General features: G+C 42.1%; 1 long non-coding RNA gene across 2 annotated transcripts in view; it reads left to right on the forward strand.

Annotated features, from left to right (window-relative positions):
- LOC137471668 (uncharacterized) overlaps window positions 1–13,118 on the forward strand; it is a 115,292-nt gene that overhangs the window by 74,272 nt on the left and 27,902 nt on the right. For both annotated transcript variants that reach the window (XR_010997766.1, XR_010997767.1), the window contains 2 exons: window positions 1,775–1,910; window positions 3,439–3,527. This is a non-coding gene — a long non-coding RNA (uncharacterized lncRNA). The remainder of the gene's footprint in view (window positions 1–1,774; window positions 1,911–3,438; window positions 3,528–13,118) is intronic.

The following is a 13,118-nucleotide window of genomic DNA, read 5'->3' on the forward strand; positions in this document are numbered from 1 at the left end:
TTTGCAGTGGTCAGTAAATCCTAATGTTGTGCTTGCCCTAGTTTATGAGATTTCCAGCAGATTTGTCACTTGGTGGTTCAAACAGCTCTGAGGGCATAGGTTTGGGCTGACGGGGGAGGACTCCACTGTCTCCATCTTGTTAAAATGAGCTTCAGGTTCAGTACATTAACGTGTTAATAAGGGAGCCCTGTGTTCCCACACTACTGTTAAAGGCGTTCTCACACTGCTGACCTGACCCCCTTAATCCTGGCTTTCCTGGAGGAATAGCTGATCCATCAGGCCTCCTGTACCTAAAATGGGATGAAATGGAGTGATAGGCCTATTTCAGTGATGGTGTTTCTCAGGTACCTCAAGCAGCCTTTTTCTTTCTGTATTCATTGCTTATTTCCCTGGAAAGGAAAAAAAAAGGAAAAAAACCCTCTAGATGTGAGGGCTCAAATCACTGAAGATGAGAAGCAGCAAAAGGAAATAAAGAGGTCAAACACCTAAGTTAGCTTATGATTAAAAAGAAATTAGTGAGGCTATTTTTAATTTGTTTAAATATATTACTTTCTATTAAAGAGGTCTTTATATTTTACTAAATATGAGATGAAGTGTGTCACCAGAGGAAGATTTTTTTCAGTTTTAGTACCTTTTCTCTTCAAAACTTAGAAGTCCGATGCCACTGAAATCACAAATGCAGAGATAGCAGGAATGGCAGCAATGTGGGACTTTCCCTCTACAGTACACTGCAGTCACCTTCCAGTTGGGCTGGTTTACAGGAAATCAGGGAAGAGAGACATGGACTGTGCATAACAGATATGTTGTGGGGAGGTCTGTGGTACCACACAGCCCCCCCAAATACTCAACCTCAGAGTGTTGTGCAGCCTTGAGAGCCAAAGCTCTGCGTCTCTGCCCTCAGACCCAGCCCAAAGTGTTGGGTCCCAGCCCAAGGTGCTGCTGGGAGCCCCCTCAGGGGCTGGGATACATCTCATATCTGAGTTTAGCTGCCAGATCTTACTTTTTTTTTTTTTTTTGTTAAATCTGCTAGACTATGGATATTTTTGGGCTGCAGCTGACAGAAATTAGAAAGGATAGTTGTAAATGAAGTTTTGTAATTCCAGAAGTCTATGACAGAGCTTTTATAATCAGTGCACAAGCTGAACGTTGATCTAAGTGTTCCAAGGCTTTCCATGAGATTGCTGGTTTTTCCATTTTTCTTTACTTTCTTTTGCTAAATGAAATTCCTTGAGAATAAACACAGCAACTGGGTGAGACTGCAAACCTGTGAGGGAAACACACCATAAGGTTTGAATAAAAATAATAAAATCTTTGGTTAGGAATTTGTCACAAAGCTCCAAAACAATGCAAACACTCTCACTCTCTTGTTTTGTTCCCAGCTGGGAAGCCAGGCCAGAGTCACTGAACATTTCACCAAGTCTTGCTAACCTTCTGAGCTGAGTTGTGAGAAATTGTTCTTGACATCACATGAGCTGGGCCACAAGGCAGGACTAATGTGATATTTGCTGTCGAAGGTTTCCTAGGAAACATGCTACTTAGAGCACTCAGCCCTCCCCGCCACCCTTCCCGCATCCTCCAGCTTCCCTTGCTCCCACAGGTTTTGCAGGGGGCAGGGATGTACCCTCTGACCTCTGGACAGCCTCAGCACAGACCTTCCCTCTTCCCAGCTGAGCAGAAAGGGGCTGTGGAAATTCTGAAGCTTACCTACCTAATTGCCCTTTTTTCTCTGATTTATCTCTCTTTTTTTGTTTTTTTTTTTTTTGTTTTTCCCCAGCACTCTGCAGTGGGAGAAGTGAGAGAAACTAAGCTACATCCTGCAAGACTGGAGAGGAGGAAGTTTGAGCCTTCTCAGTGAACTTAAGCTTTTCTGCGATGGGGGACTGGTGGAAGAAGGTTAGGAAAATCATCAGGTAACTTACAGCTTAACTTGCCACGTACTTTAGCAGCAGTTTGCAATGCAGTAGCTGCTATGGTACATGACCCATTAGCATTTTTCAGCAGATTGGGGTTCCCCGATTTCTTCCCATAATTTCACCTGGTAGGTGCCATCCTTGACATCAGCCCCACAAAATGATTCCTGCCGTCCAGGCCAAACTTTTCAGCTTGGCCATTTGGAGCAGCAGGAGAGCTCCCATTGAGGATGGGATGAATGGAGTTGGTTCACACATGTTAACCAAATGCAAATCCTTAGATGGAAACTCATGGTCAGCTTTTTCCACTGCTATTTTCAGAGCTTCCACAAAAGACCGTGCTGTGATTATATGTATTCATGATATGTATATCATGTATTCAGCTCAAACAATATTTGAATGATGCATTTAGAATTCTTCCTAAAAAAGGACCATGCTTCTGTAAACTGCATCATCTTTGTAAAAAGAGGGGAAAAATCTAGCTTGCTTTTCCTTTCTTCCTCTCTTTCTTTTTAATATATCGTTTCATAAGGCTGTAAGAATTGGTGCTAATGCTGCATTACACACAGACACACTTCTACATAATCGTATGCATTTGCCTGTATTCCATACATAAACAACCCTATGGAATCCCGACTCTTCATTGTTAAGTTTGTCTCCATATTTTTCAAAGCAAAGCATCTCTGGGTGTCAAACAGTTGCTTTCTTCACTCTCGTTCATTGGGCTTTGTGGAAAATGCAGTCAAACAAATAATGCATTGGGAGTTTTGAGGGTTGACTGGGTTTTTTTGTTTGTTTTCAATTTTTTTCTGTTTGTTTTGTCATTATCGGGGGTTTTTTTTTGGTGTTTTTGTCTTTATTTTTGCTTTTGGTGGTGGTTGGTAGGATTTTTTGGTATGTTTTTTATATATTTATTTTGTTTTTTATACCTAGCCATTTATAACTGCCTCTTTTCCCTCTTGTCTCCTCCACTGATAAAACACCATTTTTACGACTCTCTCATCAAGTGTCTTTCAAATTGCCAATATTGATTTCCCCAACCCCTGGAAGGCCCAGAGTGTCACCTCCATGATGCTCCCTGAAGCCATTGGCTTGGAAAACAGGAGCACTCAGGTTGCTGTGGCAGACACTGGTTTCCCACACGGTGGAAAGGAGACAAGTAGCCCCAAGTCACTGGGCTGATTCATCTCTCTCCCACAGTGCTGTTCCCTTCCCCTCCCTGCATGTCTGTGTAGCGAAGCTGTGCGGCCAACATGCCTCATGTGCCTTGTCTTAGTAATCAAAGTGCAGGGGGTGGAAAAGAAATTCCATTCAGGATTGTTTAGCTCTACCTTCAGTTTCTGGTGGCATCTCAAAGATTGGGGTGGCTTTTGGGCTGGCTTTTCAGCGTGCCTTCAGGTTCAGGAAAGCGGCACCTGCTAGACTCTGCAAAGCCAGTGGTGCCTCACCTGTAAATCTGGGCAGAATTGGGGTCTTTGTGGCCAGAGAAGGAAAATCAGTAACACTCAGAATTCTCTTTCTGTTCCAGTTCAGAAAAGATTCCTCCAGATGTGAAGTCTGATGTCAGCTTCAGAGAAACAGCACCAGCTGAGCTGAGGACCTGCAAGCGTCAGGTCTGTACCGATCTCTTAGATCAGCATTTTTCTCTTCAGAGTCACTTTTTCCTTGCATGGAGTCATGATTTGCAAGTCATCCTCTGCCTGTAAGATACCATTATGAAGCCACATTGCTCATAGAAGGCAGAACCTTTCTATGTTATAACAGGCTGCCCAACATGAGTTTTCAGAGCACTCAGAATGTCAGTCCTTGTGGCACCATATGTAGTGTGTGTTGGGGGCTGTTGTTAAACCCCACTGCCAGTTGAGGGAGGGAGGAAAGGAGATACAAAACCACAGCTTGAGTTATTGTTGGAGACAGGACTGGAACTCGGCATTTCCTGGGCAGATTACCTCAGCTGGTATAATTAGAAGTGTCCTGGATCTCTCTTGTTCCCATGTAAGCACACATCTGAATGCATTTTTCTTTGAAATTGTCTGTCTTGGGGTCATTTGTGTTGTGCACTTCAGGCTGTTGATGATCTGTTGTCTGTGGTGAAATGCTCACTGGTACACTGTAAATCAGGAAGAGATGCAAAGGCATCCATTTGTTACTACTGATTCAATCTCTGTGGATTTCTGGAATGGGCCACCTGTAAAACTTTGGGAGCCAAGTCTCGAAAAACCCCAATCCTTTGTGGCTCTTTAATTTTTTTGTTCTTGGCTGCTAGCCATGCAGACATGTCTTACATCCTTGAGATGAACTTAGTGCAGTCCTCATTGACCTAGCAAGCCATTTTTTCCCTGATGACAAGCTGGGATCACATTTTGTAATGACTGCTGCAAGATTGTCTTGTTAGGGAAAGGGCTAAGGTGGGATCGTCTTTAATGACAATGAAAGCACCTCATAAAACCTGATTCTTTGGTTTTACAGTCATGGCTGTAAGAATTTTAGCCAATGCAGACTTAGTAAATCAGTCAGTCAAAAATTATATCAGTTGAAGTGTAATGTTCATGGCAGTCCAAAAACCTGAACATGTAGGTGATTTGGAGGGCATTTTGTTAACTCTTTAATTGGTCGTTTGAGTGCTGGAGGCAGTAGCTAATTGCCTGTAGGTCACAGTAGTCCTAGAGCTTAGGTAAATGTGTATTGTCATATGTCACATTTTCATATGGCTCCTTTGCACAGGTTGGTAAAAATGATTGCTGCATAATTAAAATTAAGACAAGGTGGGAAAAGTGATTCAATTAAACCCCTGAAGCCATTGCACAAATTATCTGAAGTACCAAAAACTAATGAATAGTTAAAACTAGTTTTATCTTTTTTCTCTTCATTCCTGAATCCTGAGGGTATCAAAATGGCTGAAGTCTCTCTCAAAGTTCTTCGAGGTGAGTTTTTGGGTGGGCAGTGCAAATATGAGTCAGCACAGAGGAATCCAGGCCTTTTAAAATACCAGCACACAGAAACTTTGTTACCTACTTGTTTGGAATTGAAAATAACCAGACCTTAGGCACAAGAGACCTTTTGGTTTCTCCACCAGCCGAGAATTATTTTGAAAACATCTGCAATATTTCACTCTGCATGCAGCAGGTATTATATACCAGGGTGGGTGATGACAGTAAAAATAAATGAGATATGTTGTAACCAAAACATCCCAAGTTTTACATCATACATTTCACAAGCCTAGCAAGCATCCTGTGCTCTAACTTGAAGGCTGAGGGCATGTGGTAGTTTTACAAATGTCCATTAGTATTAACAAGTATGTTCCATTATTAGACAGTGTGCCACTGCCCCAGCTTCACAGTGCAAGAGGTGAGTTAATATGGCTTATAAAATATAAGAGTGCTGCAGGCACAAACTGTGGAAATCAGAGCCCTGGCTAAGCAGGAGGTCTCATTACATTTTGTGGGACAACTTGCTAGAGGGCTGAACATGAGCATTAAAGCTGCCTCCCAGCTAAGGCTTTTTATGGTTCCTGTCCTTTCCCAGAGCCATACAGCTTCAGGAGGTTTAGAGCAGCAAGGTCTGCACTTTTGGATACTGGCAGTGTGCTAATTCTTACCGCGTTTAAAATGAGAGAATTGAGATGGGTATGTTTGCACTTTGCTTTTTAACAGAATTGTTGGAGCCTGAAAGTAGCAGAGCACTGAGGAGCCGTGCTCTTGTTGCTTTTTGGGTTTGTCTTCAGTTTTTTTTTTTTGGTGTTTTTTTTTTTTTTTTTTTTTTTTTTTTTTGTTTTTTTTTTTTTTCTTGCATGGCTCTGTGCTGGTAGCTGTAAACTCCAATTTCTTGGAAACAAGAGTGTTTCTTGGCCAGGTTTGCCGGCACTGTGTGTGTCTGCACAGAGAAGACCCAATGTGTTGAAACTGTATAAAGCAGTGCATCTTTCAAGGAAGTAAAAGTCTGGTTGCTCTTCATAAGAACAGATACTGCCCTGCAAGGTTCCTAAAATATGCCCTGATAAGGACTGACTCCTGCCATCCAAGTGGAGGTGTCTGTAGACATTTCCCCTAGAGGGATGATGGGGATGCATAGATGAGGAGCACAGTGCCTTTTTGTGCTTCCACCTCTTTGGAAGTGATTCTCACCCAGTTAAAACAGTTAAAAACCTTCTTCTGATGCTTATCCAAACTTAATCAGAAACCTTAAATAGGAACTAATTTACTGTCACAGGTATCATGTTCATCTTAGTACTAGCTTTATCAAACCAAAAAAAATCCCTGCTGAGGACCAGGGTGATTCAGGGAATAGTAGGTTATGAAAACATGATGATGTCAACTCACTAGATGAGTCTTTCATTAACGGGTAAAGCTTCTGTAGGTAGAAAAAATAAACCTTCCTAAAGATCTCTGTGGATCAAAACTCCAAGAGATGAGGAGAGCAGAGAAAAAGGAGAAAACTGAAGCACAGGAGGTGTTCAAATCACATGAGCTCTCTGCTTTCCCATGCTTCCTGGTGGAAAAGCAAACAGCCAGATATTGTCAGGAGTGTCCTAAAAAGTCAGAATGTGAGTGGACAAGTTGCAGTCTCCCCCCCCAGAACATTTTTTCAGTCTTTTTTGATGTGTGTTCAGCCTAGACTGCTGGTAGTCAGAGACAAAATTTCCACTGCCTGTGATTCAAGAAAAACACTGCTTATGTCATTAAACATAGTGTTTCTCTGTAGCCTTTTCTGTATGGTCTTGGCTTGAGACCACCCAAACGCCAGGTGAAGTAGTGCTTGGGGCAAGTTGAGCTTTTCCTTCCACTCCAAGGCATAAGCAGCAGGCTGCAGCTGATTTCATAAATGCAGACTGATATTTTTAGGAGGCTACCAACAAAAATCAGGTTATGGGATAGGCTGTTGTGGATTGCACCAAGACAGGGCTGAAATTCCTGCCCTGCGTATAGGAATGTGGAAATGACCCAAGAGTGTTTGGGATGCCTTTGTGAATTTCATGTATGTGTATAGTATAGTATTATGTTTGTCGAGATGTATATGGCAATACCATGCAGGACTAATATGAGACATAAAAGTTGTTAAAAGACATTATGAGACACATTCACAATTTTTCCTCAGGGTACAGAGAGTGAGTCAAGGTCATGGCACCAAATTCATCTTTCAGAAGTGCCTCATTTCACTGACTATGGAAGGCTTGGACCACTGGCCTGTATTTACTATAAAAATATATATTTTAAGCTATTAAAAATACCCCAATAGAATTTTGATCTGTTAATATTGACCTTTTCAAATAAAAAATACAAGCTTTTTCTACCAGCCAGGTCCATTCCCATGTCATACCCTGCAAATAACAAGTGTATTAAAAAAGTTTAAAACTTGGATTGAGGAATGCAGCCAGGGTTGCTGGTTCAGGAGCCAGGAGCACAACCCTTGCCTGCTGGGCTTTGTGGAGAAGACCTACACTATCAAAGCTCTGGGAGGTAAAGGAATGCATTAGGGCTTTGAAGAAATTCTTTGAAAAGCCTCTGGAATTACAAATACGGTGAGACGGGCGTTCCACAGAGTTTCTGGAAATGCCCTGTGAGTCACTGGTGGGTTCCCTTGAGAACTGAAGGAGGCAGCAGGAAGCTGGTAATGGCCTATTAAATTTGATAGGACTTGCTTTGGTGGTGGGACCACGGCACTAGTGAGCAGCAGGATGTGCGCATTGTTCTTCCTTTGGGGTGCATTTTCCATGTTTTTAATACATGAGACAAACCTTGTTTCTTGTTTCCAGTGAGTCTGGGTTCCCACCATCCTCGTGTTATCTCAGGGAGCCCACCCTTTGCTCACAATAATTCCATGTACAAGGACCAAAATGACTGCTTGAGGCAAGAGTTCTTGGGTCAGCCCAAGCAAAGGTCAGGGATATGAGAGAGTCCTTTGGCAGTGGGGTTGCCCAGGGACACATCTGGAAGGCAAGGTCTGCTCTGCCATGAGTAGAGCTATTACAGTGATTTTCCAGCCTTTCCAAGAGGATAATGTTCTTTGCATGTTCCCACCTTCTCCTGGCTTATACATAAGGTGACAGACATCAAGGCTGAAAAAAACCTGCTGGGTGCCCAGAAAGGGACAAGGTTAATAATGATCAGTGTGCAAAGAAAGACTAGACATGAATAGAATTGGATTGATTGCCTTAGACAACTTTATGGCTTTGTTTTCCTTCCTAAAGTCTTTTTGTGTGTTTTTTTTTTTAGCAAAATAAATCACAGCTCATGAGATAGCACTATGCAAATATGTCAGAGTATTTTTGGTGGCTCACAATTAGCCTTGATAACCCAAAAGATGGAGGCTGGCATATGCCATGGGTGAAGTCAGGGATATTGTGCATCTTTGTGTCTATGAACATGTGACAGATTTCTTCAGTCAGATGCAGGCCAGGCTGAATTTAGCCACCTTGGCCTGGATATTATCCATGTGGCTAAAATTGCCAGATCATTTACCCTGGAAATTATTGCAGTGGTGCACTGCCAAATGCACAGTTGTATTGTTCCTTTGCTTCATGCTGTTGGGTGTTAAATGTACCTCTGAGCCTTAAACAAGCCTTGATTGAGTGTTTTTTGTTTACAAGAAATTATAGAGGGGGAGAGGAATCTTTCAGGACCTACCAAAACCTTTGTCATTTACTTGTAGCTTAGGTAGTTATGATTTGGAGAGTGAGAAGGAAGTAAAAGGGCTTATGTAAGAGTTCAGATGATGGATCACTTGAATTTATAGTGGGAAATCTGTGTTAGTGAAGGCTGGAGCGGGAGCCAGAAAACTTTAGGATTTTCTACACACGACAAGAGATCAATGACTAACCCAAGTTTGTGAGCCATAAAATGGGCAGGCTGTTTAGACCTCAGGTAGGTGGTGACAGTAAATCTCCTGGTGATGTGGAGATGAAGGTTCTCCTGTCCCTATCTACAACAACAGCTGTTTGCTTGGAAATATGCACAGAGAGACTCTCTGTGTTAAAAACCCCTGTCTTGTGCCATCGGAATGCTGAGACCGTCCGGGCTGGGAATTGCGGGAGTCCCTTTTTAAAATGTGAACATGTTCAGGTATCCCTGAAGAGCAGCCATTTGGGGCACCACATCTTCTGGAGAGCTCTCAAGATCTGCATGCTTGAAAGGCATTCCAAGCTAGGGAGGAGATGTTTGTTTTCCAACTAGCTCTTGTCTAAGGAATAGAACTACAAGAATGAGCCCTCCATTAGGGAAATGACTGTAAATGGCAAATTCTCCTCTGTTGTTCCCAAAGCAGAGAGATTTATTCTGTTAGGGTCACCCATTCTGCAGCAGAACTTTTACAATTTCATGAGGAGATAACCTTATGTCTCTGTGGGGAGAGGTTCATCTCTCCATGCAGTCCTCCTTTTGAGTAGGATGAGGAAAGCAATTGCCAGGATGAAAGAGTAGCAGCTTTCCTGGAGGAAGCCAGCTGGCAGCCCTCTCTGGGAACCAGCACTGCCCGCCAGGGAGAAACTCTGTTCTCCTCCTGCAAACCACACATTTCACTGTGCATTTGCAAGGCAAAGGTGGGCATGATACAAACCTACATTTCGGTCAATAAAACCTCAACACAGAGAAGAAATATGATGTTCTTTCTTGTTTGTTTTGCAGAAGAGAACAGGAGCTTCCTGGCACCAAGAGACACCTATTCTTTTCTTCTTTTTTCTGTCTTTCACTGCCATGTTTCCTCTGTGGAAAGAGGGAGACGTGGCTCTAGTTGCATCTGTGTTCACTCTTACCAAGACGAAAACTTCAATTTTTCAATGGAACTTAAGGTTTGAGGACCAGCTCAGTTTCCTTCAATAATTTCTGAATATTTCTCACATGATGATGTCTTGTCATGATGAGCATGAGATGGAAACCAGGAAAGGCAGTCCAGCTTTCCAAAGCAAAATCTTCAGGCTCTTTTCTGAAATTCTCACAAATTTGGGTCAAGGTTTATTGCCAGGTTGAATTACAAACATGCATGGCTCTAGATGCCTGCTCTGTTCTGTGCTGCCTGCTTCTGAACCTTGAAAGTCTGTCTGTTAAGAGCTCACAAACCAGAGTAATCCCACTGCTGTCTTGCATGGATTTTGCCTTGGCTCATGGGAATAGACAGTCAGCGTGCACATCCAGGGTCTGTTTGAAATGCTGCAAATGGTTCCTGAAGTACAGTGTTCCTTTTCACCCCTTTTTCTTCCATTTCCCAGCACAACAGCACTTTTTAGCCTCCTTTTCCCTTCCATCTGGCACTTGCCTCCTTCCTGTTTCCCTGCAGCCCACAAATATTTGCTGCTCTGAGAGCCGCTGCCCTGGACCCCAGGTGCTGTTGGATAAACAGGGGCTAATCTTGGAGATGAGGGAAGCAGTGGTTTTCCTCTGAGCTCTGTGGTGAGATCCCCTTTTGGCAGCAAGGCCCCACTCCCCATCTTCCTCTTCCACCCATTCTCCTGCATCTCTGCACCCAGAGTGAGTCCTGGTCTTGGGAGTCAGAGAGGTCCTTGCTGAGCAAAGATCATCAGGTTCAGTTACAAATGAAAAATGGGATGGATCAGATGGATTAGGCAGAAGATGGATTGATAGTTCTTTTTTACTTGAGTAACTTGAATTTATAATAGTAACTTGAATGTTTAATAATTGTAAGAATTTTAGATTTTTTTTCTTTCATCTTAACTGGCTATAGGTAAATATCTGCAATTTTAGCAATAGTGCTTTATTCTGACTGCACACTTGGTACTCTTTATTTATGGAATGAAATACTGTACACACCCTTCCAGCCCAAATAGGAGTGTGCTTTTAAAAATTTTCTTTCTAGGAATGAACACCCCCATAACAGTCATTGCTGAACTGTTTGCAGTAAACAAACACAAAAGGGCTATAAATGCAGCCAGAGATCAAAATCAAAAGAAAGATTCTCAAAAACATTTGTCACTGTTTGCTCACCTTTGGAATATACATCCTATTCCTCTTCTTAAAATATTTTATTTTTTTAGTATAGCTGGGTGAGCTGGTATTTCTTTTGCTCAAGCTGTCTCTAAACTTATATTTTCAACAGTAGCAGCAGATTATGAGATGATACTTATAGAAATGACATTATATCATTCTTTAAAATACCCATCCTGAAAGGCAAAATCTGGAGAAATTATAGGACTAAGAGGCCTCCTTTGAGAGGCAGAAACTATTTTAACTTGTTATTTTTAGAGCTCTGCAAGTCACATATTTTTCTCTTCACTGGCAATTAAAAAAAATTGGAAATTGTAAAAAAAAAAAAGAATTCTTCACAACTTTTTTCTATAAAATGGAAAGTTGAAATATGTCATTTGTGGGCAAATGAGATGCTTCACTTTAATTCCCCCATTTTTATTTTAGTTCCTTTTCTCAGATGATAAAAATTAGACACAGAATGGTCTGTTTTGAGCTGACTGCTCATGTGGATGGGATGGAAGCTCTTGGCCAGGACACCTGTCCTGGAGCATGAGCAGTGACATGGACACAGGGAGAGCTGTGTCCTTAGCTGGCTGATCCATTGTAAATGTTCCTGTGGGTCTGTGGACCTTGTGTCCACCTCCACCATGCACCACAAAGATTAAAAAAGGAATGGTTCTGAGAAAGAATGCTGATACCTCTGGTGATTGCGGGCATTATCCTTGAATTAGCCTTGTACATTGCTTCCCAGGGATGGGAAGTGCTGTGTGGGGACCCCCACCATGACTTGGGAGCTGCTGGATCTCCCAGCTATGGAGCATCCATACCTGTGAAGCACCCATGCTGATGGAGTGTCCCTAGGGATGAGGGAGGGATGCTGCCCTCCCATGCTTCCTGTTTCCAGCTGTTTCCAGTGAGGACATGGGGCTGGAATCAAAGCAAACCTCTCTGAAACCTTCTGGCACTAAGGAGGGTTGAGCACTGAATTTGCTTTAATGGGAGGGGTCTTGAAGAAAGGCTTGACTAGTAACAATCAGCCACTAAAATCTGATGCAGTAGGAAGAGATGGGTGCTAGAAAAGGGGAGTAGGAGCAGAATACCATCAGCAAGAGCAAGCTTGGGGCAACAAATGAAGATATTTCCACTTGGAAGCAGAGGTTCCAAATGGGGAGGGTTGGATGATTGATGTGATATTCTGTGAGATGAATTATGGGGTTTGAGTGTCTGAGGAGCAGCCAGGTGACTGGATCCCCAGAGGATCTCACATGGGGAGATCACACTTGTGATCTCACACTCGTGGGGCAGTGTCAGAGAGCACCTTCACTTGCCAGACACTCTGCTCACAAGCACATGTCCCAGAATATCCAGTCTTGAGCCCTTTCCAGCTTGGGAATGGACCACTTCAATATTCATTGTGGATAAAGAATGATAATGCTTCTCTTTCCTTTCTCCGGTCTTTTTTTTTTTTTTTTAATGGGAAAAGATCATAGTAGAACAAACTTGTTTTTCAGAGATCTCACTTCCAAAACTTTTTCTTCAGAGTGATTTAGCCTGCAATTTTAGAGTTTGTTTAATTACATTTTTAAACTTCCCTCCTTTAATTACTCCTCTTTTTTTTTATTAACACCTAAATATGCTACTATTTGGGGCACAAACAGACAGAGATTACAATTAACAGAATAATTACACTCTTTTTGTCAGTGTAACCTCATGGTACAGAAAGTATTACAAATCCATTTTAAAACATATTAAATGTTCATATTAATGAGGACAAGTACCAGCAAACTAAATATTGTTAATGATTTTGAGCTATTAAATTCATTACCATTTCCTTTCATAATAAAGTGGTTAGTTGCTAATTAGACCTTTTTTAACTCATCATTATTGAATTCATTACATTGTGTGCAGTTAACCCTTAAAGATCTGCCTGGGTTTACAGATGCAATTAAAAAATAATTTCAGCAGCATCTGAAGCTGAGATGCCATTCTCAAACCCGCTTGTATTTTTGACAGTAGCTCCATGTACTTTTCTCCTGGTACATTTTCTTGACACATCATGCCTAGCAGCTTCTCAGCTGTCACAGCAGCTCCAGCAACACGTACTATGGAAACATGCTGTATTCATTTCATTTAATAGCGTTTAATGTTAAAGCTAAAGTAGAACCCACTTGTTTGGCCAGGGAAAAAAATACCCATCAGCGTGCTAAATGGCTGACGTCAATGAGCTGCTCTTCTCCGAGTTAAATCTGCTGGGAGTTGGGATGAGGTACCTTTTCCTCCTACAAAGACGGAT

The sequence above is a fragment of the Anomalospiza imberbis genome, chromosome 3 (assembly GCF_031753505.1).
Source record: "Anomalospiza imberbis isolate Cuckoo-Finch-1a 21T00152 chromosome 3, ASM3175350v1, whole genome shotgun sequence".
Classification (NCBI taxonomy): Eukaryota; Metazoa; Chordata; class Aves; order Passeriformes; family Viduidae; genus Anomalospiza; species Anomalospiza imberbis.